Source organism: Gorilla gorilla, chromosome 1 (genome assembly GCF_029281585.2).
Source record: "Gorilla gorilla gorilla isolate KB3781 chromosome 1, NHGRI_mGorGor1-v2.1_pri, whole genome shotgun sequence".
Classification (NCBI taxonomy): domain Eukaryota; kingdom Metazoa; phylum Chordata; class Mammalia; order Primates; family Hominidae; genus Gorilla; species Gorilla gorilla.
In genome coordinates, this window is record NC_073224.2 from 19,245,443 (window position 1) to 19,272,710 (window position 27,268).

The window sequence follows — 27,268 nt, forward strand, 5'->3', positions numbered from 1 at the left end:
AGAATCTGGGTTCACTTAGTGTGCTGCACCCCTCTTCTGCTCCCTGATACGTGTTCCACATAAGCCAGGGTGGTGAAGCTGAGGCAGGATGTGAGGAGACCAGGCACACAGCAGCCAGCCGGATACTCTAGCAACCAACACTCAACGGCGTGCTGTGCAGGTAGGTGTGTGTGTGTACATGTGTGCACGTGCATGTATGTGATCTCATCTGTGGCCGAGGTCCTCAGGAGGTAGGCCAGCGCCCTGTAAACGAGGGATGTTCCAACACAGGCTTCTGACTAAGCATCATTCAGGATGCAGGGAGAAGGTGGCCTCTGGGCTCCAGCAGCCGGCTGGGGTCCAGGGTGGAGGACAGGGAAGAACAAGGGGCTGAGGAAAGGAGGCCAGAGCTTCATGTTTGCCCAGGTGAGGGCTTACTGTCCTGCAGCAACGTCCCACAGCTGGCTCAAGTTCTGGCCAGGAGAGTAAGGGGTCACAGGGAAATACAACGCTGGGCCCCTCTTGGAGGGAGAATGGGAGTGGAATGTGCGGGCTCAGGTCCAAATACCAACTCAGGTCTCCTGATGGCTGGGGACACCCTGGAGGGCCAGATGGCTCTGCCTTTCTGAGCTGCCAGGTATTGGGGAAAACCACCCTGCTCTGGCAGCCAGGGGAGTGCAGCTGGTGTGAGAGGGGAAGTGGAGGTAGAGGTGAAGGCCCACAGTTGGCTGACGGGCACTGAATACCACATCACCTCTCACCTGGACCCCAGAGTACCCTGTGTATGCTCCACCACAGGGAGCTAATCCCTGCAGTAATTTCAAATGGCTTCTAAGAGAGGGCCAGCCCTTCCCAGATTCCTAGATGGGGCAGGCTGCCCTCCTACCTCTCACAGCACCAAGATGACAAAGACCCAAGACCTGTCCCTGCCACCGGAGGGGCTGTGGAGGCAGGAGTTCCAAGGAAGTGAGGCAACAGTCAGGGAAATAAATTAATAAATACACGCCCCCCATGAGGAGCGGCTGGGAAGGCTGCTTTGCCTCGGAACACTGCTCCCCGCTTTCCACTCCAAGCAGCCCCGCAGGTTTTGGTGAGTGGCAGAGGGGCTGCAGTTTGGAATCGCTGGGGCATTCATTCACTTGGGACAGGCTTCCAGAACTCAGAGTTTGCGTTCCATACGCCGTTCCACGGCTCGAAGCAACAGTTCTGAGTATTGCTCCAGCAGGGCCTGTGTCTGCTCGGCTCCCACAGCCCCAGGGCTGCTGCCTGGGCTGGACAGCACTGCCCCAGCCACAGCTTCCAGCTCCTGTCGCACTGAAGAGAAGGTGTCTCTGAGGAGCTGGGCAATCCGACTTTGCTCTGCTGAGGGCATCTTGCAGCCAGCCACCTGAAACAGCACCCCCAGAAGTGAGGTGGAGGAGCCTGTCAACAGGCATATAAAAGGGAGGGGCCCCACCTGGGTCCAGCCTGCCTCAGAAGGGACTAGCTGGGAACTCTACCCGCCGAGATCAGCATGTATGGCCAGGGAACATGGGATGCAGGCAGACTCTGGAGGTGACGCCCAAGGAGGAACCCATTGGATTGCAGAACCGTCTACATCTTATAAGCAACTCCTTATGACAACTCCGGCAGAATCTGCTTTCTCTTTCAAAGTTTGGGCCTTCTTGGACTGTCCCCTATGTCTAAGGGGGCCAAATAATTCATGGATATGAAAAAGGATGCCATTAATAATTACACTGGGACAACGACATAAACTGGGATTGTCCTGAGCCAACTAGGAGGTGTGGTCTCTTCAGGCCTCACCTCCTGAGGGAAGTCTCCAGCTCTTAACCAGAAATGACCGCAGGTGCCCGGTACAAGAGGCTAGCCTGGCCTCTAACCCCCTCACCTATGCTGCCCAAGATGTTCTTGAGTGTGCCATCCTGTCAGCACAAGAGCCTTAGCATACTGTTCTGGACATGGTTATCCGAAACACCCAGCACTACTGACGTGCTCGCCCTCCTGCCGGGGGGCACCTAACACCCACCCAGTGGTAGAGCCGCACGGCCTGGCGCACGCTGCCGCGGAGCTCTGCCACCAGCTGCTCACACTGCTCCAGGCTCACCGCTGGCTCTGAAAGAGACGGATACAGCTCAGTGAGGCCCAACATGTAGCCCTTTCAGGCCTCCGCACCCAAGACACTCAGAGCGGGAGAGACCTAGCCCTCAGCATTGCACCCCCCACTTGCCCTCAGTCCCTTCCTCTTGGCTTCTCTTCCAACGGCCTCCCCAACACCACACAAACAAGGTCCAGAGGAGACGGCCAGCCCCAAGTTCAGAAGCCACTGAATGGGCAAGTGAGTCACAAGGAAGTCATGAAGGTTAGCAGGAGGGTCTCACCATCAGGGGTGTGACTTACGGACCTGCGACAGGAGCAGACAGGACAAGAAACACCAGAAGCTGTACCCACAGAAATGGGATGGAGCCAGACAGTGGCCAACAGAGAGGGGAGAGTAAGGATGGGGCAGGAGATGAGAGCTGGGGAGCTGTGCACACCTGAGTCCTGGCTCAGGGCTGCCCCTGGCTTGGTGCATTCCATGGGGTTGGGAGTCTTCTCAGGGGGTGGGGGCTGCAAGTTTTCAGGGCCTTGGAAGAGGCTGCTGACTGGCAGTTGCTGGGCACAGGGGCTGCTGGGCCCAGGATGAGCCTGGCACTCTGTCCTAGGCTTGGGAGTGGGGCCCTCCCCCAAACAGGCCCATCTCTCAGTTGTACTGTGAGCTTTTCCTAGGCCCACCGGGAAGCCAGGCTTTTCTGCCTCGCCAGGGGCCCGGCCTTTGGTGACAGGAGAGAATGCAGCCAGGGTAGGACGGTCAGGCAGTGGTTTGGGGATGTCCAGGACCAGGTGAGCCCGGCTGGGCAGGGCCAGCTTGCTGAGTGGTGAGACTCGGATAGGGGCATGAGCTTGAGGTTCAGCCACCAGGCCCAGGTTCTCCCCAACAGAGATACTGCAGGATATCTTGGCCATGGAACTGGTGGTGGGGTTCTGATAGGAGTGAGGCCGAGACGGACGGCCATCAGCTGGGGGCAGGGAGCCCAGACCATCTTGAGCTTCGATCTCCCGAGAGAGCAGTGCGCCTGGTGAAGGGGCCTGCAGACTGGCCTCATCTCTTTCTGCAAAGGAGACAGAGGTATAAACAGGTCAGGTGTTGAGGAAGGCATCCCAGGTGCCAACACCCAATCCCGAAGAGCTGCTGTTCCCCTCCACATGCCCATTAAGGGACACCTAGTGGCCAGCACAGTGGCACATCAGGGCCACACCAGGCCCTCCCTCCTCCAGCATGTACATGTGTTCCATACACCCTGCACCCTGGCACTGAACCCATCAGGCTCCTCACCCTGTGGCACCAGACTGTGCACAGACTGGGCCTTCTGGAGTCCAGAAAAGGGGCTGGCTGTGGCCACTCTCTTGGGAGCCCAGCTACTGTCAGGGCTGAGATGGCATCGTGGCAACAGCACAGAGGCTGCCTGCTGGGGGCTGGGGTTGCCAGAGGACGGTTCCACCTCCGGGGGTGCTCCAGGGGGATTGGCACCATTGCCTCTCGGCTGCTCACCAGATGCCTGTGGCACCTGGGCTGGTCTCGACATCAGTGCCAGGCTTGAGGAGGACGGGGATGGTTCCCTACAGGGAGGAAATGTGGGAGAAGGCCCAGAGAAGGCTCAATGCTCCTCCCTGCCAAAATGGCGAGAAACTCATAGCACCAGGGCACTAGGAGAGGACAAGCACAAAGCCAGATAGGGCTGGGGAAAGGCCAGTTAGCCCAAAACCGGGAGTGCAAAACACCCCGCACATGGAGAGACAGAACACTGGAGAGGAGAGGGCAGCAGCCCTGGGAGGCCAGGAGAGCCGGAGCTGCTGCTGGGGGTAGGGGGCCTCTGTACCTGAGTGGGCGGGTCTGTACTTGCAACAGGAATCGTGAAGAGATACTCCGAGACTCTGACCTCTCTGGCACCTGCACTGGGGCCCCTACCAAGGTCAGAGAAATGATGAATTGGGGCAAAAACCAAGCCCTTGCCCCAGATTTTGCCTCCTTGAGACCCCCAGCCACAGCCTATACCCTGGGACCCTCCTCTCAGGTAGGCAAGGAGGGGAGAAGGGCAAATTGCAGGCACTAAATGCTGGCCCTCTGACCACACCTGGAGCAGCTCCACTGGCCAGAGTCTCAAAGTGCTGTTTTAGAAACTGCTCCTGGTCTGGAGTCTGGGGGCTGCCCTCCTGTAGCCCATAGGGGCCCACGTCTCCCTCCTCTTCTTCCTCTTCTTCATCGCCCTCAGCTGGCTCTTCAAGGTCTGAGGAGATGCCATCCACACTGAGGGGCTCCGTGCTCTCAGAGTCTGGGTGTGGGGAGGGGAGAGAGGCATCGCACTGCACCCATCTGTTGCCAGAGCCTCCCCACCCACCTCCAGGCCCCACCCCCCATGGCGCCTCCCTCCAGGCTACAGCCTCACCTTCAGTGGGGTGCTCGGGGCTGGAAAGGCAGCTGCTGCTGTAAGCCACAGAGCAGGCACTGTCAGGGCTGTGCTTTTCTGAGCTCCTGCTGCCTGGGTACACTCTTCCCAGAGTTCCCCGGGCTGGAGCCTGCACCTGGAACTCACTGCCAGGATTCCAGCAGGGAGAAGAAAAGGCAGTGAGCAGGGGTAGGCAGCAGCCCCGCTGGACTCCTGCCTGTGTGTGATCAGGGTGAGGGATGAGGCAGTGGTGAGCTGGAAGGAAAGCCTGAGTATCCTGGGGGCCAACCCTCCCTCGACTAAAGAACACTCATAGGGAGGGGAAGACGGGGGCACGAGGTCTGGCTAGGGCAGGATCCTTGCCTGGTATCCATGGTGGGGCTGTCACTCGGCTCCGGGTAGACAATACCGTCTTCAATGGGTGCAGGTTCCAGATCTTGGGCAAAGACCCCTTCCTCTTGTGACAATAATCGGATAATATGGGGATAGGAACAAGGTTGGGAAGCCTGAGGCCGAGGGGGCTTTTCATTCTGGGAACACACAAAGGGATGTTAACAGAGCAGAGGTGACAGATGAGGCAGTGGTAGCTGGGGGGTAAGCCCTGAGTATCCTGGGGGCCAACCCTCCCCTTGGAGAAGAGGTGGAGGTGAGTAAGGATGCGGTGTGCACTCATTCAAGGGGAAGCTGAAAGACAGACATCGAGAAGCCAGGCTGGGCTGCAGTTGCTGATGTGAGCTTCTGGATGAACTATATTAGCACTCTGAGCTGCCAACCTCCAGCTACCACTTAATATCAAGAGTCCTCCAAGAAACCCAGCCCAGGGCAAAGGCCACTTTTGCCTCTCTACCCCAACCCCTCCCCTGCCTATCCTGATGACCAAACCATACAGCCCAGCCACCCCCATCCTGGCTTTGCAGTTCAGGTTACCCATGTGCCACAGGGGCAGAGCAAGCATAGCTGGACCAGTGCTCAGGTCCCAGCTGGTGGCAAAGGCTGCCTAAGGCCCCTTGGAACTCTCTAGAGAGCTGGGAGAAAGCAGGCTCACCTGGCTAGTGAGTGAAGTCTCAAGGGCCTGCTGCCCATGCTTCCTGGGACCAGATGGGATGATGGCCAGCTAGTCCTGGCTAGGGTCCTGCAGGCTTGGGGCCAGTGTTTCCAGCTGCCGCAGATCCAGCATGGATCTAACGCTCAGTTCCACACCTGGCTGAACCCAGCGCCCTCTTCTTCTGGGTCCTGGGTTGGCTGCAGGAGCTGGGTCCAGGAACCCCACGGACTCCTGTGCCTGGTGGGAGGTAGGGGGTGGGGGAGGAGTAACAACAACCACACAGTAAGATCAACAAATATCCACATATCCCTTACTATGTGCCTGGCACACTACACATACTAGCTCACTTCATCCTCACAGCAACCTTTTGAAATGGGCACTAGTATAATCCTTGTTTTACAGATGAGGAGACTGAAGCACAGGGGGCTTAAGTGACCAGTCTGCGTCCCACAGACGGTAAGTGGCCTGCAGGTTAGTCTGGCTCCAGAGTTCATGCTCTTAGCTGCATTCCGCATCCTCTGGCACAGGAACCCCTAGTCTCAGCCTTCACCTGGTATCATGGATGCCTCAGAGCTGGGGGTCTCTCAAAGTCTCCTACTCTGAGGACAGCCCCAGCAGCAACCACTTACTACCAAGAGTCCCCCAAGAAACCCAGCCCAGGGCAAAGGCCACTTCTGCCTGTCTACCCCAACCACTCCTTTTGCCTCTCTACCCCAATCACTCCAATAGCTGGGGGCCCCAAAGTCCCTTCACAGCACCAAGGACAAACCTATAGCCCAGGCCTGAGACCCCTGGCCCGGTCAGGGTGCTCCAGAAACACCACAGCATCATCACTCTGTGAAACTGTTGCTGACAACGGAAGGTACTGGTGCTTGGGAACTTGCTCTGAACACCTTGATCCCCCTTTGGCCACCCCAGGGCAGTCGCTGAGTTATGGGTCCCCTCATGGCCTTTTCCCTCTAACTATTCTGGAAGTTCTCCGCTTACCTCCTAACCGGGGTCTTTAGAACTGTTTGTCCAGATCTCCGCTCTTTGGATCCTTGATTTCCTGCATTTTAGTTCTAACTATCTGGCTTAGGGGTCCTTTGTCCTCTCCACCTTGAGCTCTTCTCTGATGATATTTACTTCCAGGCACCAGGCAGCTGAACAAGTGCCCCACCTCCCCAGTGCTGACTGACCCTGTGCTCCATCCACCCCATCTGGTCCACAGGAAGGAAATACCTGGGCTTTCTTCACCCCGCACCCAGGACCGGCCCAGCTGCTTCAACTTCCCTGACAAGGCCTTCCTTGGACACAGGAGTGCAGCATGTGGGCAGACCCCATGCCCCAGTACCCTACCAGGCCCAGAGAGCCCTGTTCTCACAGCTCCCTTTGCCTCCTCTAACCTTGGAAGGACATTTTAACAATGGCGACTCACCCGACTCATCTCCCAGTGGGACAGGCTTCGGGGCAAGGCTGGGCTGGGGACCGAGGCTAGACAGAAACAGGCAGTCAGAGGAAGTGTCTCCTGCCCGCCCCCCCCACCCAACCCTGGAGCCCTGGCCCCATCAGCCCATACCCTGTGTGGCCACAATGATGCCTCAGTTTCCTCAGCTCACACTGCTCTCACCCCACAGTCTCAGAAAAACCATATCTAGCCATTATACCAACTAGGGCCTGTCTGCCCCCACACCCAACTGCCACAGACCCAGTGCCTTGTTGGTACTCTTGGCAAGAACGGGCAGTGCTGGAAGTTCTTCTTCAGTCCCCTCATCTTCTCCCTCCTTGTCACTGTCTGATGAGAGAGCTGGTCCAGGAGACAGCATCGATGGGGCCTGGTGCCTGAGTCCGAGACAAGGAGGGGCATGGGGAGAGGAGACTCAATAGGGGGAGAGGAGGCTCAATGGGGGAAGAAGGAAGAGGAGACTCAATGAGGGGAAGATGAGACTCAATGGGGGGAGAGGAGACTCAACAGGGGGAAGAGGCTGACATCATGGATCCTTGTGTGAGAGGTAAGGTCTTGGGAGACAGAGTTGCTGAATGGCAGGCCCAAAGCATGGAGGAAGTGCAGTGAGGTCCCAGCAAGCCATCTGCACACCCACCCATCACTTGCCCACATTCTGTTCTCACCGGTTGGGTCCAGAAGCCCTTTGGGGAGAGGATGGTCCTTGCTGCTTGCCGCCCCGCTGACGCTGGCGCAACTCGGCCAGACGCTGCCTCATGCTGATGGTCATCTCAGAGCTCAGGCGCCACACAAATATGCAGCTGGGGTAAAGCCACACAGTTGGCTGAAGGAGGGGCAGGTAGAATGGCTAGCGCCATTCGTTCCCCTTATCCGTGGATGGCAAGGAGACCAGAGTCACCCTCCACTTCAGGTCAAGCACAGCCAAGAGCTATCCCTGTTAACCCCACTTCCCAGAGACATCACTGAAATGGAGAGAGGGGAGGGCAGGGTGCTGTGGCAGAGTAAGAATCTGCCTCTCAGGGAAGCTGGCTTCTGCTCACCTGTCCCCAGACACAGAGATGAGATGTTTACAATCATTACTAAATTTCATGCCAGTGACAATCTCTGTGAAGAACAAAGAATACGGTCTATAAGCCACCTTAAATTCCCAACCAAGTCCTCTCCATCCCAACAGTGGACACGGGGGTTGGCTGCAGGGTAGGGATAGGTAGCTCTGCGGGTCCCAAGAAACTAATAGAAGAGTGAAGTTCCAGGGGTGGAACTCACTCAGGTTTACGCAGGTATCAGCTTCTACTCGGGGATTCAGGCTACACTCACCTGAGTGGCCAAACATGGTGGCCACGCACTCACCTGAGGAGAAGTCATAAATGGAGAGATTCTTGTCAGAACAGCTGGTGGCAATGTAGATCCCTGAGGGGTCTGTCTGCACCTGAGGAGTAGCAGGGTGTGCAGCTGGAGGACATGGGAAGTACCAGTCCCTCCCACCCAGCACCACTCTGTCCCCGAGCCCCTGTCCAGTACCCCCTCTGGGTCCTTACATTAATGAGTGTGCCGTCCTCGCCCTGTGATCCTTTAAACAGCTTCTTCTGCTTTCCACTGCTGATGTTAAATATCCTGTAAGAAACATAGTGTCTTTCTCATGAGGAGGCGGTGAAGGTGGAACACGCCTGGGGGATGGAAATGCCAGCTTTCACTCCCAGTCTACGCTCTCTGGGAGCTACCCCCAGCAGCAAACAGGCTACCACCTCTCGGGTGAAGCAAAGTACTGTAGGCTCAAGGGGGTACAAAGTCCTGTACAGAACGACAGATGTGGGAACTTAGCTGCACAGAGCTGACCCCGTAGGGCGATGAAGGAATGTGGGCAGAGTCTGAGGAGGGGACGCCCACCGAATATTTCGGTCCTGGCAGCTGATAGCCATGTACTTCCAGCTGGGCTCCACATCCATGTCATAGAGGGTCGTCTTCTGCACCACGTGGTGTGTCCGTGTGAACTGCACTCCATCTCCAGACTGCAGGGGTGGAGCATGTGGGCAGGCCCACACCCAAATGCCTCGCCAGGCCCCAGGAGCCCTACTTGCGCCTCCCTTCACCTCTTGTAACCTTAGGCAGGGAATGGCAGACCCCGCCCTGCCCCGCCCCTCTCAGGAAAGCCCAGTGCCCTCACCTTCTGCACAGTGCGGAAGTAGATGCTCTTGTCTGCTCCACAGCTGATCATGCGGACTTGCCCATCACTGGCTGTGAAGGAGGGAAGCCCAGCTGTTCCCACTGTTCTCACCACACGGGAGCAGCCTGCCTCCCACCTTCCCTCCATGAGATCCCCCATCAAGCTACTCTACATGCCAGGGAAAACCAACTAAATTAAACCTGGAAACCCAGGTTTTCCTGTCTCCTTATCCTCAGTCCAACCTGGTTGGCTCAAGTCCCAGCACTGAGAGTCTCTGTTCCACCTATCTTCCCAACCAGCTCCAGGCCTCCCAGCTGCTGTCCAACACTCCCCGACGACTGGCAGACCCTTCTCATGGAGGTGGGAGGCAGATGGCAGCAGGGGTGAGAGTGGCAGGATGTGTCTCATTCACCCTGCCCGCACCTGCAAACTTGACAGCAGTGATGGAGGATGAGTGTTCGTCCAGCATCTGCTGTAGGCTGTACTCCCGCCCGGCATCCAGCACGTGGATCAGCCGGTCCCGGCTCGCCGATGCTAGCAGTTTCAGACCTGGGGATGAAAGAACTCCATCAGCCCATGAGTGCCCTGAACAGTCCTTATCTGGGCCTGGCAAAGAGCCCTGAGGGAACTGAGCCCCATATCCCCAAGCCATGTGAACCACGGAGCAAGGACAGAGCTGTCTTCCTCTGAACCAGCAAAGACACCAGTGATCCAAAGATTACCGACCCCACGTCCAAGAGCCGGGACAGATATAAGTGGCGCCGGCAGGACTGGAGGAGCCCTGTGCCATTCCGGGCATTCTCCTGACCTGTGTCTGGCTTAGAATACTCCAGGCACAGAATCTGAGAGTCGTGGGCCTCCACCTTCAGCATCTCACTCAGGGACTGAAGTTCGTGCACCCTGCAAAGATGAGGAGAGGTAGGAAGAGGCCATGGCCAGGCCGCAGGAAGGACTCACGCCCCCTCCTCTGCTACGTTTTCTCCTCCTTTTTCCTTTTTTTGAACTTTTAGGCTTAGAGAAAAGTTGCTGAAAGAACAGACAGCGTCTATATTTCCCTTACCCAGCTTTCCCTAATGTGAACATCTTACATAACAATACTGCAATTATCAAAACTAGGAAATTTATGTTGGCACAATACTATTAATTAGAGACCTTACTCAAATTTCACCAGTTTTCCTACTATGTCCTTTTTCTTGACTCTAGATCCTATCCAGAATCCAAATTGCATTTAGTTACTTCTCCTTAGACTTCTGTGGTCTGTAACAGTTCTCTAGTCTTTCCTTACTTTTCATGATCTTGATGCTTTTGAAGAGTATTGATCAGTTACTCTGTGGTATGTACCTCAATGTGAGTTTGTCGGATGTTTTCTCACGCCTATATTGAGTTTATGCATTCTTGGTAAGAATAGCACAGAAACAATGTCACATCCTTCTTAGTACATCCTATTATGGGCTTAATGATGTTGATATGAGGATGTTAACCTTGATCACTTGGTGAAGATGATTTCTGCTAGGTTTACTCATTGTGAAGTTATTATCTTTGCCTTGTAAATAAGTATCTTGTTGCCCAATCTTTTCGAGCCAAACCCTCCCTAAAGTTCTAAATACCCAACTCTGCACCACGAGAGGCAGTCAGTACCCACCCAGGACCTGGCATTACCTAAGTGTGCCCATACAGTCCCCTGATGCTAGATGCTGTCCATTGGGGCTGACACACACCGAGCGGATGCCCACGCGGGGATCCAACAGGGATGCATCAGCTTTGTCTCCTCCAGGCAGCTCTGTGTCCAGCAGGGCCTGGGTGTTCCCATCCACATAGATGATTTTAATGAGGTCCTAGTGGAACAGGTTAGAAAAGGTGGATGAGGCAGGCCTGACCAGTACAGCTGCAAGGGGCAAGAAAGCTGAGCAAAACAAACCCTTGGACCACAGAGCACAGCCAAATGAAGGCTGGAAGGCCAAGGCCTAGGGACCCAGTTCCCAGTAACAAGGTGCAATAGCTGTGGGGATGGGGGCACTGAGGGTGAAGCGGGGCCCCACAGCCTCAGGGCTCACACTGCTGAGGATGTTTCGGTGGAGGGTGGAGCCATGCACCCCGGAGCTCTCTGTGTTCCACAGGCGGATGGTGTTGTCTGAGGAGCAGGTAATAAAGGAACTGGGGGGCAGGCAGGCCTGGTTACTGTCCTTCACCTCGGGGTAGACCTGAAGGGGCCGAGGGAACACAATCAGACCTCCATTCGGGAGCAGTCCTCTGCCTACCCAAGGAGATGGAAGGGAATGGGACGAAAGAGGGAATGGTGGCCAGGACTTAGCCCAGTGCCTGTCACAGGCCATACATAACTGGTATATACCCTTCAACATGACCAAGGGGAAGCACCCACTATATATCAGGCACTCTTCTATGTCTCCCACTTACATTATTTCATTTTATTCTTAGAACAATTAGGTGAATCAAGTACACCATTTTACAGGTGAGGAAACTGAGGCTTGGTCAAATTCAATAACTTGTCCAAGATGACTGAGGCAAAACTAAGGATGGGGCACACTGGGGAAGCCTGTAACATTCAAACTCAGTCCCGAGGATCTATCCCAGGGAAGTCACTGGAGAAACAGGGAGGCAGCAGGAATCTAAGATTATACTTGGGGATCCCTACTTTCTGTCCTCAAAATGGTATCCCAGCCAACCTGGCCAGTCTCCAGCCAGCCAGCCAGCCCACATACCTCCACACTCCAGACGCAGGAAGAATGATACAGAGCCGAGTACACCTTGCCCACTTTCTTGGGGTCCCTCACATCCCAAACATAAATGCTATGATCGTTGTACACACAAGACAGCCACTCATTAGTAGGATCAAAGGTCAAGGCAATGGTGTCTGGATACCTGCCATTCGCCACTCCAGAGAAGAGGCGACTGTAGGGAGAGGACAGGGCACACTGGTCAGACTGAAGGGAATGAAAAGAGAAGCCAATCCACAATGGAAGGAGCAGTGTGTGAGGAGCCCTCCCTGGACCTGCAGGTTTGGAAGTAGTTGCTTGAGAGAAGAAAGGAGCCCCTACTAGCCATCAGCAGGAACCTGACCCAGCACTAGCTGCTGGGCCATGGTGTTCGGATGAACACAGCTTCACAGAACACCAACGTTAGACAAGGTACTTCTATGGCTGTGATGGGGCAAAACAAAAACAAGACTACTCTGTGCACAGATAAAAACAAGATCACCATACAAACCACAACGAACCATGACAATGATCAAACACCGCCTTTCCCATCTACATGACTGCTGGCGGCTTCTTGACCAAACACAGCTTTAGCCCCCTACCTTTCCTTCACCTCTTAGATAAATTAACAAGATGTTCCACTGCAGAATCGCCCCTAGTTCCTGACAGCATCCAACCAGAATACTTCAATCCCTTGAACGATTCCTAAAATCACCCAACGCAAACCCAAATCCCATATGTCCCTCCTAACACCCACTTACTGAGACTCTCCACAGTTCTCCATGGGGTGGGGTCTCCTTGGTTGCAACAAGTACCGATAAACCCAAATTCTTCTGTCTAAAGAGGTGTTCCCAATAATCTTTGGGGCATCAATACACTCTTCACCTGCTCCCTGAGGCACTGACAAGAAAGACTGGGCAGGGGTAAGGCTACAAATGGAGGAAGGGGGGCCCACGTAGCTCACCTGGCCTCGGTGATGCTAGCAATGTCTGTCCCCAGAGCATGGGGTCGGGGCAAGGTGCTAAGGAAGTGCAGGTTAGAGGGGTTGAAAAGGCGCACGCTGCCATCAGCACAGCCACAGAAGATGTAGTCTTGGCTTACAGAGATGCAGTGGGCCACTGTGGTCTGTGGGCAGAGTGGCTCAGCTCAGCAAGGCCACCTGCCCACTCAGTCTTCTCTCCTCCCCACCCATCAACAGCCACCTGCCAAGAGGAGGGACCGGCCAAGGCAGAGGCAAGGGAAAAGCCGCCCAGCTGCCCTGTTCTGAGCCCCTCAGCCCTGTCCAGCCAGGGATTAGGAATCGAGGATTCTTCTAGGCACCAGAGGATCCAGTAGGAAAAGCCCAGTGAAGAGAAAGAAACAGCATGAGAAAGAGAGGAAGGTGCAGGCACCACTTACTGTGAAGCTGTCTATGTTCTGAGTGGAAGAGGAAAGCAGGGGAAAGAGACAGAAAGAGCAGAGAGGAGGCAGTTATACAGATCACCAAGGGCTGGAAATGGGCCAAGCTCTAGCTCCCCCAAGCTTCGTTCTCCTGGGAATCTCCCGTATGCACAAGGGACCAGCCCCTAGTCTGAAGCCCTGGGCACTAGTTCTCCCCTGAGCTGAGACATGAGCAGACCCTACCCCTGGGGACGGAGGTACTTACCCTCAGCTCCACCCACTTGTCCAAAAGCCTTCCATCACTGAACTCGCACAGCAGCCCTGAGGACGTGATGCAGAAGGTACTGTCCGCCTTCTTTCCTCTGCCACGGGCCACATCAGTGAATAGGTTGTTCCGTAGCTCTCCCAGCAGCCCTGAGCGGCCCAGCAAGGGCACAGTGGCATTCACCTGTGGAGGCACACCACTGTTACACCCCCATCCACCCCAGAGCCTGCCCCTGGAAACTAGGCCCTAAGAGAGTACAGGGGACGCCTCCAGCACCTCCTTCCTCTTTGGGCCTACTCCTCAGCCCAGACAGCATCTGGCTCATCCAAAACTTCTGCATGACTGCTGGGAATGCAGAGAGAGGCCCAAGTGGGGCAGAGTCTCCTGGGGTGGGCTGGGCAGGCCCTGCCAGGGGCCTTGGTGGCTACTCCCAGCTTCAGCAGCTCACCTTTGAGGTCTTGCTGTCATCGAGATACCAGAATTTGATGTGCCGGTTGCCTGCAGTGACAAAGTAGCTGCAATCCTCAGAGAAGGACACTGCTGTCACCCGACTGGACACCTTGTTGGAGGCCGCCACAGTGTTTTTCTGGAGGGGATGCCAAAGGAAGAATCAAGGCTCTGTCTCTTGGAGCTAAGAAGACAGTGACTCAGACAATGGAGGAGAATTAGAATTTGTACTTGAAAAAGTGTTTCTTTCCAGAATTTACTGGCCAGAAAAACAGGGGTGGGGAAATAAGCTCTAGAGGAGCTGAAAAGATTCGTTTCCTGCAGAAGTCCTTGAAGGCATAAAGCTAGCCCCTTCAACCAACATGCTTGGCCACACAGTTGCTCTTTTCTGCTTCAAATAACTTTCTAGAATGAGAATGGTTCAGTGGGGTGGAATGGAGCGGTGCAGGTCAGCAGTCTCTTGCCTCCCCAGCTGACACTTGACCCCTGTGAGGCTGCCAGGCCACCCCACCCAGCCACTCACCTTCCAGGCCCACACGTTGACAATCATGTCATGCTGGTAGCCCACAGAGACAATGTACTTGGCGCTAGGAGAGAAGGCCACACAAGCCACACCGTACCTGTGCTCCTGCAGCTCGGCCACCTGGCTGTGCTCTGCCACATCCCAAACCCGCACGGCAGGCATGTGCCCACTCTGCAGGAAGGCAAGAACTGGAAGTGAGTTCTTGACTTCTCCACAGGCATACAGCCCCACTTCGTCTTCCAGAGCGGGGCCCTCGCCTCCTCAGCTACTAGATACCGTCACTTCCCCAGCCAAAAGTCAGGGCAGGGTACAGAGGAACTATGATAAAGATCTGAGGGCAACAGTGATTACCAGGAAGAAAGTGGCCCCGGATTTTAGTCAGCATCTCTGGGTGGCCGTCTGTACTTCAGGTTGTTCAAAGCTCCCTGAATGGTTCTGATGGGCAGCCGGCATTGAGAGCCACTACCACTCAGGTCTATTTCTGCCCCTAGTAAGACTATGCCGCCGGGACAGAAGCGTTCCTCCTGAGCCCAGCAGGGGGCCCCCGGGGGTAAGGAATAGTTAAGGCAGTGGTTTCCAAAGCACGCTTCCTTCACCAGCAGGATCAGCACTCTCTGGGAACTTGTTACAAATGCACATTTCAGACTCCCATCCCAGACCTACAGAATCAGAATCTCTGAGGACCAGCCTAGTGATGTGTGCTTTCACAAGCCCTCCAAGTGATTCTGATGTACACTAAAGCTTGAGAACCACTATTTTAAGGTATAGCGAAAACCAGGATTTGGTGTCTGTTTCAGAAGCCAAAGTGACAGCAGGCCTAGGACCGCAGCTCTCTGCGGAGGCCAGGACACCTGCCCTCTTTACAGTACTGCCAGCCCTCTTCCTCACTCACCTCTCCAGTGACCAAGTACTTGCCATCAGGGGAGAAGGCAAGGGCAGTGATGGTTTTCCTGCAAGAGATGGGGCAGGCTCAGAGGGGCACTGGCAGCCTGGCCTAAGCCTAGCCCCCTCCCAGCCTCTCAAAAGGTGAGACCAGCAGACACCAATGGCACATGTGGCACTTCCCCATCTGGCTTTAGGGCCCAACCAGGCCCCAGCCCCCAGAGCCATAGAGACTCTAGACAGTGCCCTTCTCTTAGCTCCCAGAAGGAAGAGGCATCCTGAGGACCCCAGCCCATTTACCTGGAACTGTTGAGGATGTGGTGCTGTTTGTGTTTCTGGGGATTGAACAACACAACCACACACCTGAGGAGATGAGCAGACAACAGGCTCAGCAGCAAACCACAGCTCCCCCAGGAGCCCTCCAGACCACCCAGGACTTCCAGTCACCTGGCAGAGGGAGCTGGGTAGAAAGAGCTCAGAAGGGCACCACTGTTTTTTTCCTTTTCTTTTTTTTTTTTTTTTTTGAGACAGGATCTTACTCTGTCATCCCAGCCAGAGTGCAGTGGTGCAAACATGGCTCAGTGCAGCCTCAACTTGCAGGCTCAGGCAATCCTCCCACCTTAGCCTCCCTAGTAGCTGGAACCACAGGCATGTGCCACCATGCAAGCTAATCTTTGTTTTTTTTGTTTTTTTTTTTCTTGTAGACACAGGATCTTGCCACATTGCCCAGGCTGGTCCCAAACTCTTGAACTCAAGTGATCTGCCTCCCAAAGTGCTGGGATTACAGGCATAAGCCACCGTGCCCAGCCTCCACTGCTTTCTCCTGGCAACCTGTTCTTGCTCCTTTTCCCCACCCAAGAGGAACTATCTCTGTAGCCCCATGAGGGTGAAAGGGTTCCCTGGAAGCCTGTCCTCCCAGCCAGGCCCCTAAATACCAGCTCTATCTCTGGCCATACCCACAAAGGGCAGCAGGGACACAGGCCATCCCGCAGCCCTTGTGCATACCCCAGGAAGGGGTGTAGGAGGGAAGAAGAAATGTGATTTGGGCAAAGCAGGCCTCGGGTGCACAGCCCGTTCACAGGCTTGGGGCCACACGTGTATCAAGCATGTGTGCCTTAAGATGTAAGGCCTCTCACGTGTGCACCCACGTGTGTACTTGGCAAGAGCTGGCCCCCCACACCCTCCATGTGTTGGATAAGGAAGGAAGTGGGAGGCGAGGCAGGGGCCACACAGCAGAGAGGCTCAGTAAGATGGGGTGGGGGATAGAGATAGCCTGAGAAGGCCTGGGAAAGCCTTACAGTGCCACAGAGGTCCCAAGCCCCACCCTGAGAATCTCTGGCCCCAAGAAACCTGAGAAGAGCCCCCCGACTGCCAGAAGCAGAATCAGGGACTCTGCCTGCCTCACAGAGAAGGTGGGGGCAACCTCTCCCGCCAGGCAGCAAGGCTGCTGGATGGAATCAGGTCCTGCCTTTCCAGAGGCAGCTCCGGAGACGGAAGCTGGGTAGTAGGAATCGGGGGCAAGAAGCCAAAGGCCAATAGCCAGGCAGCTTCTCTTTAGGCCTCCTGGCTGTCAGCAGGCCCTGGCCCGTTGCCCCCTTCTGCCTCAACTCTTCATTAGCACTGGAAATAGCAGACAAGAGCAAGCCTGGAGACTGCGAATAGGAAAGGCAGGGAGGAGAGAAAGAGGAGACAGCTACTTCCCCCAGACCTAATTTTCCCTAGTGCGACCCCACTGCAGCCCCCATATCTGAACGCCACTACTGGCTGGAAACTTGAAGGGAGATAGGTGCAAGTTGCTAGTGAGGGCTAAGCATCTTGGGCTCAATAAACCACTTCGATATGCAAATTTGGGGACACTGGGACCTCCGATGTGACTAGATATGCCCAGAACTGCCAGGCTGACCAACAGCTGTGGAATTCCTGAGTCACATCATTTTCTCCTCTAACCCCTCAACTCTTCCTGTTTTTTTTTTTTTTCTCCTTCTTTCTCCATTTCCTACTCTTTCCTTGTTCCTGTTTCCTTTCTCTGTTTTTTTGAGACAAGGTCTCACTATGTTGCCCAAGCTGGTCTTGAACTCCTGGGCTCAAGTAATCCTCCTGCCTCATCCTCCCAAGTAGCTGGGATTACAGGCTCATGCCACCCTGGCTCAGCCCTTCCTTCATTTTTTTTTTTTTTTTTTTGAGGCAGGGTCTCACTCTGTCACCCAGGCTGGACTGCAGTGGCACCATGGCACCATCACAGCTCCCTGCAGCCTCGACCTCCTGGGCTCAAGCAATCCTCCCACCTCAGCCTCCCAAGTAGCTGGGATTACAGGCACATGCCACCATACCCAGTTAATTTTTGTATTTTTTGTAGAGATGGGGTTTTGCCATGTTGCCCAGGCTGGTCTTCAACTCCTTTCTCTTTTTATACCACCTTCTAGTCTCCTGCTTCCCCTTCTAGAATGTCACAGTCAGGAGGGTTTTAAAATGTATGACAGGCTGGGCACAGTGGCTCATGCCTATAATCCCAGCACTTCAGGAGGCTGAGACAGGCAGATCACCTGAGGTCAGGAGTTCGAGATCAGGCTGGTCAACATGGTAAAACCCCATCTCTACTAAAAATACAAAAATAAACCAGGTGTGGTGGTGGGTACCTGTAATCCCAGCTACTTGGGAGGCTGAGGCAGGAGAATTGCTTGAACCCAGGAGGTGAAGGTTGCAATGAGTTGAGATCATGCCATTGCACTCCAGCCTGGGCGACAAGAACTAGACTCTGTCTCAAAAAAACAAAAGTATGACAAAAGCAAGATGGCTCTGGAAACTCTGCACCCCATCGCTCTTGAGCAGGCAAATGAAAATTATAACAGAGCCGGGAGCGGTGGCTCACGCCTGTAATCCCAGCACTTTGGGAGGCTGAGGCTGGCAGATCATGAGGTCAGGAGATCGAGACCATCCTGGCCAACATGGTGAAACCCCATCTCTACTAAAAATACAAAAATTAGCCAGGCGTGGTGGCGGGCACCTGTAGTCCCAGCTACTGGGGAGGCTGAGGCAGGAGAATGGCATGAACCCAGGAGGCGGAGCTTGCAGTGAGCCAAAATCACACCATGGCACTCCAGCCTGGGTGACAGAGTGAGACTAGGTCTACAAAAGAAAAAAGAAAGAAAGAAAGAAAGAAAGAAAATTATAAGAGTTCAAAGTGCACAGATTTAGATTTTTTTTTTCTTTTTTTTTTTGAGATGGAGTCTCACTCTGTCACCCAGGCTGGAGTGCAGTGACGTGATCTCAGCTCACTGCAACCTCCACCTCCCGGGTTCAAGCAATTCTTCTGTCTCAGCCTCCCCAGTAGCTGGAATTACAGGCAACCATCACCAAGCCTGGCTAATTTTTTTATATTTTTAGTAGAGATGTGATTTCACTATATTGGTCAGGCTGGTCTCAAACTCCTGACCTCAGGTGATCCACCCGCCTTGGCCTCCCAAAGTGTTGGGATTACAGGCGTGAGCCACTGTGCCCAGCCAGATTTAGATATTTAGGTTTTAATACTTCATGCAGTATATGAAAAGTAATAGCCCCAGGCCTGCCACTATCATGAATTCAGAGCCCAGAAAGTTCTCAGTGGTTAAACAACATTTTCTGAACCTTCCTGCAATCTGTGCTGACCTGAGGCCCTCTACAGACTCCTCTCTCCAGCAAAGGCTCTAGTCTGAATGGGGACAGGTTCCCTAGCTTTCTGATTAGTTACACAGGAACCATGGTAAAGGGCTTCAGCTGAGAGTTGATCTAATTGAATTGACTCGATGCATAATCCAGCCAACCATATTCCAAATCCAGAAAAACTGGGATCTATTTGCAAGTTTACGAGTTTTCCCTTAATTCTCATCCCAAAGCAGCATTTCAGCCTTTAAAGGGTAGTGCATCAGACTGCTTAAAACACTTTCCAAGTCACTGCATACAAACTCAGTCTTCCTGGGACACAATATCCTCTGTTTCCTCCTTCTCCTATGTTCCGCTCCATGGTGGAAGAAGGGTGAATGATGCGTGTGTGTGTGTAGGAACACTACGTAGATAGAAGGATGACTGGCTAGAGGCAATGAGGCAATCTCTCCCTCCTCTAACATCCCCTTGCCCCCAGTATAGCCTAAGAAATTCTCAGGTGTGCCATGGAAGAGCTAAGTAAGAAAAGGAAACACACAGAGGTCGTCCCTTAAGCAACTATTTTTATTTCTAATTATTGATATTTGGAAGCCATCCAACAAGAGAAAGAGAACATGCAACCACGGTCGCAGCTACACATGCAGAGACGATAACGCAGATGCTGAAGTGAGAGCAGCATGGCCAGGGCTCCTTGTGTGCTTGACTTGAGGCCCTCCTGACCTGTTCTCAAAAGCACCAAGGAGCCCTCTCAGCCTTCTTGGTGAACTCTGAGCAAGCTCCTAGGTCAGCTGGGGAGAGGAGTGCGGGGCACAGTTTGTATCAATCTTTCTCTCCACATCCCCTGACCCTGCCCAGCAGGGTGAGCCCTTGCTCAGTGCTGGCTGGGATCCACCACATGCCAAGGGCTGGGTTGGCCCAATCAGCTGAGTCCTGCGACTCAGCACCTGAGGGTGCAGGGCGGCTGCTCAGTCTCACGGAAGGACATAAGGCCTCAGCCTGGGGGAGTCACGCTGTGGAGTACTGGTGCCAGGTGCTGGGCCCACTGCCCAGGAAGGGCCAAGCCTTCAACATCCCCCTTCCCTACACAGGTCCAGGCCTGCTGCTACCACAAAGAGCCCAGGATTCCCATAGGATCCACCTCCTACCACTCTCCATCCCCCGGATGGGATGAGCTATGCATGGGGCAGCGCAGACACAGGGAGCAGGACACACAAGGTCAACCAGGGACCCTGGGCTTTTGAAATGTTTTCTTTCAGACCAGGTAAAATCTGAGAATGACTCACAGAAGCATGCCAAAGGGGCTTCTGGCCTCGCTCAAATGTCGCCCTCCAGCCCTATTTATCATTACAACCCTACCTCCGTCACTGCTACTGCTTCTACTGTTTCCAAAGCACACATCAATTTGTAATCATGCTTATAACTTACACTGGGGGTGGGGATCCGTCTTCACACACCAGACTGCCAGTTCTGTGAGGATGGTATTTTTGGTCTATTTTACTTACTGTTAATTTCCCAGGGCCTAGATGATAGGCCCTCAGTAATTATTTGTAAACAAGTGAATATATCTTCAAGTCACTAGGGGCAAGATCTCAAAGCCCTGGCTGCCAAGGAACCTCCTGGGTAGCAGAGTGTGAATGAGGGCCCTGGGGAGAGGTCCATGGTTCTCCTGTACCTCAGGCATTTAGGACTCCTTGATGCTCAAGGGCAGCGTAGAGGTGGAAAGAGCAGAACACTGAGGTCACAGGCCTGTCTGCTAACACACTGCATGATCCTGGGCACCAAGTCCCAACCTTTTCTTCTCTCAGGCACACATGGTCTCTCTACTGTCCCTGGCGAATACCCTACAGCGAGTAAGAAGGTAGCTCTGTGTTCCTTCAGCTCAGGTGTCACGAGAACACAGTTCAGGAGGAGAATTCTGTCACACCCAGTGCAATGCTTCAAAGCTGAGGATCTCAGCATCAATTTTAACATGGGCTGAGTAAATGGAGGGCCTCCTCAGGAGAGCAGGGGTTCCCTCTTCTCCTCCCCACTTAAATCAACCAAGAGGTCTCTTCTTAGCTGCCAGATACACCCCGTCACCTCGCTGGGACACTTCCCATCCCAGCGGGAGAGGAGCAGCTGTGCGCAGGGCACTCACCCAGGCCATTCTGGCATGGGAGCCAGGAGAAACCCATTCTCAGGACTGGGCACAGGGGCACAGGGGCTGTGCTGGGCTTGAAGGCCCATCAACCTTCCACCAGCGGGCTGAGGAAAAGGCCCAACTCAATTAAGGGTGTTCAACTCAATTAAGTCTCTCAAAGGGGCTGTCTGGCATCCTCTAGTAGGGGGGCTTCCCGTGGGGAAACAACGGCCAAGGGATGTAGGAGCCACTAGGACAGGCTCCATGCTCAGCCTGGAGCTCCTACCCACCTCTGCCTGACACACTGCCCACCCTCCTTTCCTGTGCTGTTCCATTTCCTTTCAGAAAACTTTGTTTTGGTTTGATATTCGCCTCTGGGCCTCAGAGAATTTTCTGAGTTTTGTTTCTCTCCTTGTTTCTAGGATACCTGAGCTGGCTCCCAAAGCAACAGGCACAGGAGGAACAAGAGCATGGGGGCTGGGGGCAGTGTAAGGATGATCAGATAAGAAAAGCAGGGAGACAAGGAGGGAGGTGAAGAACCTGCTTGTGCTCACACAGAATCTGGTGGCCCCCAACATCGCAGCAGCACATCAGGGAGTTCTAGAACACAGCAAAACTCAAACACCCAGAAAAGAAGCCATTTGCACAGACAACTTCAAGTTCTAAGAAACCAGAAGGTCAGGGAACAGATTAGGGGCACTGCCCAGGGATGGCCTAAGCCAAGCAGACACACTTAGGAAACCTACTAGAGGTTCCATCAGAAAAGCCTGTACACCATCTGGAAGGATCATGACTCCCAGGCACATGCACTGAGCTGAGACCTGCTCATAAACATGCATAAGCACATGCCCTTAAAGGCCAGGCCTGGAGTCCAGGGGTGTGTGAGGAAGAAAGCGGGCAGGACTCCACACTCCCCGGGGCAGGGACACAGGGCTCAGCATGCACCAAGCAGCACCCCAAGGCCTCTTCTGCCTGTGCTACCCCAGCCCCACCTCCAACAAGAGGGAACCTGGCTTTCCCAGGCAGAGGCAAGAACAAGTGGAATTCCTCTGAGGCAGGCTGCACAAACTTATCCAGTAGAGAGGTCTTTCCATCAACTTGCTTCTCTAGGGGAAAATGGAGCCTAGCCCAGCCTTCGCCAGGCAGAGCCCGTGTGGCTCCCACAGCACCCTTACTGCAGCCATTAAACACCAGAGGACCACCTGGGAGAGACACTGACCCCAAACCCAGGGGCAGAAGTCTCCCTTGCACAGACTGAGCTGCCCATAAATGGGGCTCTTCTCATTCAAAGGGCAGGTAGGCAGCTTAGAGGAAAAGCAATTTGTTAACAATAAGCAGAAAGTGGCCGGGCACAGTGGCTCACACCTGTAATCCCAGCACTTTGGGAGGCCAATGTGGGCAGATCACCTAAGGTCGGGAGTTCGAGACCAGCCTGACCAACATGGAGAAACCCCATCTCTACTAAAAATACAAAATTAGCTGGGCATGATGGCGCATGCCTGTGATCCCAGCTACTCTGGAGGCTGAGGCAGGAGAATTGCTTGAACCCAGGAGGCGGAGGTTGCGGTGAGCTGAGATCGTGCCATTGCACTCCAGCCTGGGCAAGAAGAATGAAAGTCTGTCTCAAAAAAAAACAGTGTGGTCTTCCCCCACTCTGTGCCATTTTAACAATCAGAGCTCTACAGTCATACTACTTGGGTTAGAACCCCATTACACACACTAGCTATGTTACCTCAAGCAAACTCTTTAACCCTTTTGGTTTTTTTAAGAGGCAGGGTTTCACTGTGTCACCCAAGCTGGAGTGCAATGGCACGATCATAGTTCACTGCAGCCTTCACCTCCTGGGCTCAAGCAATCCTCCTGCCTCGACCTCCCCAGTTGCTAGGACTACAGGCACATGCCACCATACCCAGCTCATTTTTTTTATTTTTACTTTTTGGTAGAGACAGGGTTCTCACTATGTTGCCCAGGCTGGTTTCAAATTCTTGGTCTCAAGCAATCCTCCCACCTTGGCTTCCCAAAGCCACTGCACCCTGCCTGCTTAACCTCTTTTTTTTTTTTTTTTTTTTGAGATGGAGTCTTGCTCAGCCGCTCAGGCTGGATTGCAGTGGCGCGATCTCGGCTCACTGCAAACACCGTCTCCCAGGTTCAAGCGATTCTCCCATCTCAGCCTCCCGAGTAACTGGGACTACCAGCACCCGCCATCACGCCAGGCTAATTTTTGTATTTTGGTAGAGACAAGATTTCACCATGTTGGCCAGGCTGGTCTTGAACTCCTGACCTCAGGTGATCCGCCCACCTTGCCCTCCCAAAGTGCTAGGATTATAGGCGTGAGCCACTGCACTCGGCCTGCTTGACCTCTTTGAATCTCAATTTCCTCCTCTAAAATATGAGGGTGATAATAGTTGCTCAGAGTATTAAATAATTCATATAAAGTGCTTGAAAAGTACCTGGCATAGAATAAGTACAGTCATACGTCACATCATAACATTTTGGTCAACAGTGAAGGGCATGTATGACAGTAGTCCCGTAAGATTATAATGGAGCTAAAATACTCCTGTCACTTAGTGACATCTTGATGATCCTGACCCTATGTAGTTCTATGCGCTAGGCTAATGTGTGTGTTTGTGTCTTTGTTTTTAACAAAAAAGTTTAAAAAGTTAAAAACAACATTTAAAGCTTATAGAAGATAAAAAGAAAATACTTTTGGGTCAGGCACGGTAGCTCATGCCTGTAATGCCAGCACTTTGGGAGGCCAAGGCGGGCGGATCACCTGAGGTCATTAGTTCAAGACCAGCCTGGCCAACATGGCGAAACCCCATCTCTACTAAAAATACAAAAATTAGCCAGGTGTGGTGGCAGGAGCCTGTAATCCCAGCTACTCAGGAGGCTGAGGCAGGAGAATCACTTGAACCCAGGAGGCAGAGGTTGCAGTGAGCTAAGATCGTGCCACTGCATTCCAGCCTGGGTGACAGAGGGAGACTCCATCTCGGAAAAAAGATAAAAGAAAAGTATTTTTGTATAGCTGTACTGTGTTTGTGTTTTAAGCTAAGTGTTACTACAAGAGTCAAGAAGTTAAAAAAAAAGTTTATAAAATGTAAGAAAGTTACAGTAAGTTAGGTTAATCTATTATTGAATGTATGTTTTTAAAATAAATTTAGTATGGCCAAGTGTACAGTAATGTTCTTGGCACTCACACTCACTCACCACTCACTCACTGACTCACCCAGAACAACTTCCAGTCCTGGAAACTCCATTCATGGTAAGTGCCTTATACAGGTGTGCCTTTTTAAAATATATTTTATATGATATTTTAACCGTACTTTTTCTATGTTTAAATATACAAATACCATTGTCTTAAGATTACGTACAGTATTCAGTACAGTAACCTGCTGTACAGGTTTGTAGCCCAGGCGCAACCGGCTACACCATGTAGCCTAGGTATGTAGTAGGCTATCTAGGGTTTGTGTAAGTATACTCTGTAATGTTCACTCAACAACGAAATTGCCAAATGACACATTTCTCAGAACATATCCCCATCATTAAGTGACACATGACTGTACTTGATTGATAAAGGTAGCTTTTTTTGGTGGTGCCTTGTTTTTTTTTAAGACAGAGTCTCTCTTTGTCGCCCAGGCTGGAGTGCAGTGGCGAAATCTGTGCTCACTGCAACCTCCACCTCCTGGGTTCAAGTGATTCTCATGCTTCAGCCTCCCAAGCAGCTGGGACTACCAGCACCCGCCATCACGCCCAGCAAATTTTTTTGTGTTTTTAGTAGAGACAGGGTTTCAACATGTTAGCCAGGCTGGTCTCCAACTCCTGACCTCAAGTGATCCGCCCACCTTGGCCTCCCAAGGTACTGGGATTATAGGCGTGAGCCACCGGGCCCAGCCTGATAAAGGAAGCTTTTTTGATGAGGTGATAAAACTAAGCAAATCACGTATCTAGTATAAAAACTATAAAAGTTGCTATGAAAATTACATTGGGGAATGAACTAGGCATTAACAAGTTAATGGTAGAGTAAGAAAGGTACAGCAGTAGCGCTACTCATTTTCACATTCCTGTGCCTATCAGCATGGAACAGAGTGAGCCAGAAGCAGGAGGGGTTCCAAGCTTTCTCCAGAAGCCTGAAGAAACTATGGTTGGAGGTTTCCCACTTGTAGGAGCAGAGGAGTGAAAAGGCAGCAAGAGAAAGCATAGTAGCCCCACTCCCCTACTTCTCTTCTATGGCACTGATCTCTCTCAAAGTGACTAGAACAGATGAATATTCATAATAGCTAAGAAGTAGAAACAACCCAAATGTCCATCAACTGAAGAATAGATAAAATGTGCTACATCCATCCAGTGGAATATTATTCAGCCACAAAAAGGAATAAGGTAGCGATACATGCTGTGACATAGATTAACCCTGAAAACATTATGCTGGCCAGGCGTGGTGGCTCACGCCTGTAATCCCAGCACTTTGGGAAGCTGAAGCGGGAGGATTGCTTGAGCCCAGGAGTTCGAAACTAGCCTAGGCAATAGAGTTAGACCCTGTCTCTACAAAAAATGGAAAAATTAGCTGGGCACGGTGGCACACACCCATAGCTTCAGCTACTCAGGAGGCTAAGGCAAGAGGCTGAGGCTGCAGTCAGCCATGATCATACCACTGCACTCCAGGATGAGCAACAAAAAGAAGCCAGTTACAAAAGGCCAAATACAGTGTTATCTGATTCCGTTTTTATGAAATATCCAGAATAGGCAAATTAATGGAGACAGTGGTTGCCTAGGGATGAAGGTCTGGTAAGGTGGGGAATGAAAAGTGACTGATAGGAATGGGGCCAGGCACAGTGGCTCACGCCTGTAATCCCAGCACTTTGGGTGGCTGAGGCAGGTGGATGGCTTGAGCTCAGGAGTTCAAGACCAGCCTGGGCAGTGTGGTGAAACCCCATCTCCACAAAAAATTCGCCAGGCATGGGGCAGTGCACCTGTAGTCCCAGCTACTCGGGAGACTGAGGTGGGAGGATTGCTTGAGTGTTGGAGGCGGAGGTGCAGTGAGCCGACATCGAGCCACTGCACTCCAGCCTAGGCGACAGAGCCAGAACCTGTCTCAAAAAAAAAAAAAAAAAAAAAAAAAAGGGAACAAGGTCATGAAAATGTCCTAAATTTGATTGTGGTGATGGGTGCACAACTCTGTGAATACACGACTGAATTGGGTATTTTAAATAGTGAATTATATGGTATGTGAACTACATCTCAATAAAGCTGTTTTTTAAATGACTGGAAGGTAGTTACTGAAGATGGTGCTGGGAACTGTGCGTAACATAAAGTGTAAATCTGTGTGTGGGAGGTGGGGTAGATAACCGAAAAGCAGGACAGGATGGCAACAACGACAGCACCCGACAAAGAACCTTTACCTGGTCCTGCGTCTCTTTACAAAAATGGCAAGAAAACATTAACCTGTATCTATCTTCCAGAAGATACCAGAAAATCCCTGCCCATCCCAACTGCTCTAGCGTGGCTATAAATTCCCATGCATCAAGATCTCTTCCAAGGCGCTTACTTACCCTGCTGGGTAAGCAACTAAACCTGATCGGGGGTCACAGGCAAGTCCTCTGCCTCCAGACACTGTAATTCCCAGCACCTTCTCCAAGGTCACCTGTTAGAGGAAGACAGAAGTCACATGTTACAGACAGAGTGTGTTTGGGAGGAAGGTGCTGAAGGTACCTGGGACCGTCCTGAGGCAGTGGCTACTTTCCAGACACCCATGTCTTCAGGAGAATGAAGCTATGACTTCTGCAGCTACCTCTATTCTGCCCACCGGGCTTCTTGATCACACAGGAAAAACCCAGCGTGCATCACCTATTTTTGGCAGGGCTCAGTCTGCTGGTACCACAGGGAAGAACACCAACTCGTTAAAGCATAACTCATGGCCACAGAGGAACAAGCATTCCCCAAAACCAGGAAGGTACCATGTATAAGCTAGAGCCTGGGATCCCCAGACTAGACTCTTGGGTCTGTGAGACTTGGGTGAGGCCACTGATCTTTGTGCTTTGGCAGGCATGAAGGAAAGGCTACTCTGACCTACCAAGAGCCAAAAGAATGTTAGGTATCAATTAGGTGACTCAGAATATCCCTGACCTTTGCATTCTATCATGTTCTTCCCCTCTGTCAGAGGGCTCCACCTCCCAAATGTCTGCCAGT

General features: G+C 52.8%; 1 long non-coding RNA gene and 1 pseudogene across 1 annotated transcript; one reads left to right on the forward strand and one right to left on the reverse strand.

The window, feature by feature from the left end:
• The first annotated feature begins 52 nt into the window (after nt 1-52).
• LOC134758752 (uncharacterized) lies at nt 53-7,225 on the forward strand. The gene is made up of 3 exons (XR_010134291.1): nt 53-160; nt 5,911-5,964; nt 6,640-7,225. It is a non-coding gene; the product is annotated as an uncharacterized lncRNA (long non-coding RNA).
• Nucleotides 154-26,719, reverse strand: LOC134758750 (mitogen-activated protein kinase-binding protein 1-like; annotated as a pseudogene).
• Nucleotides 26,720-27,268: the final 549 nt, after the last annotated feature.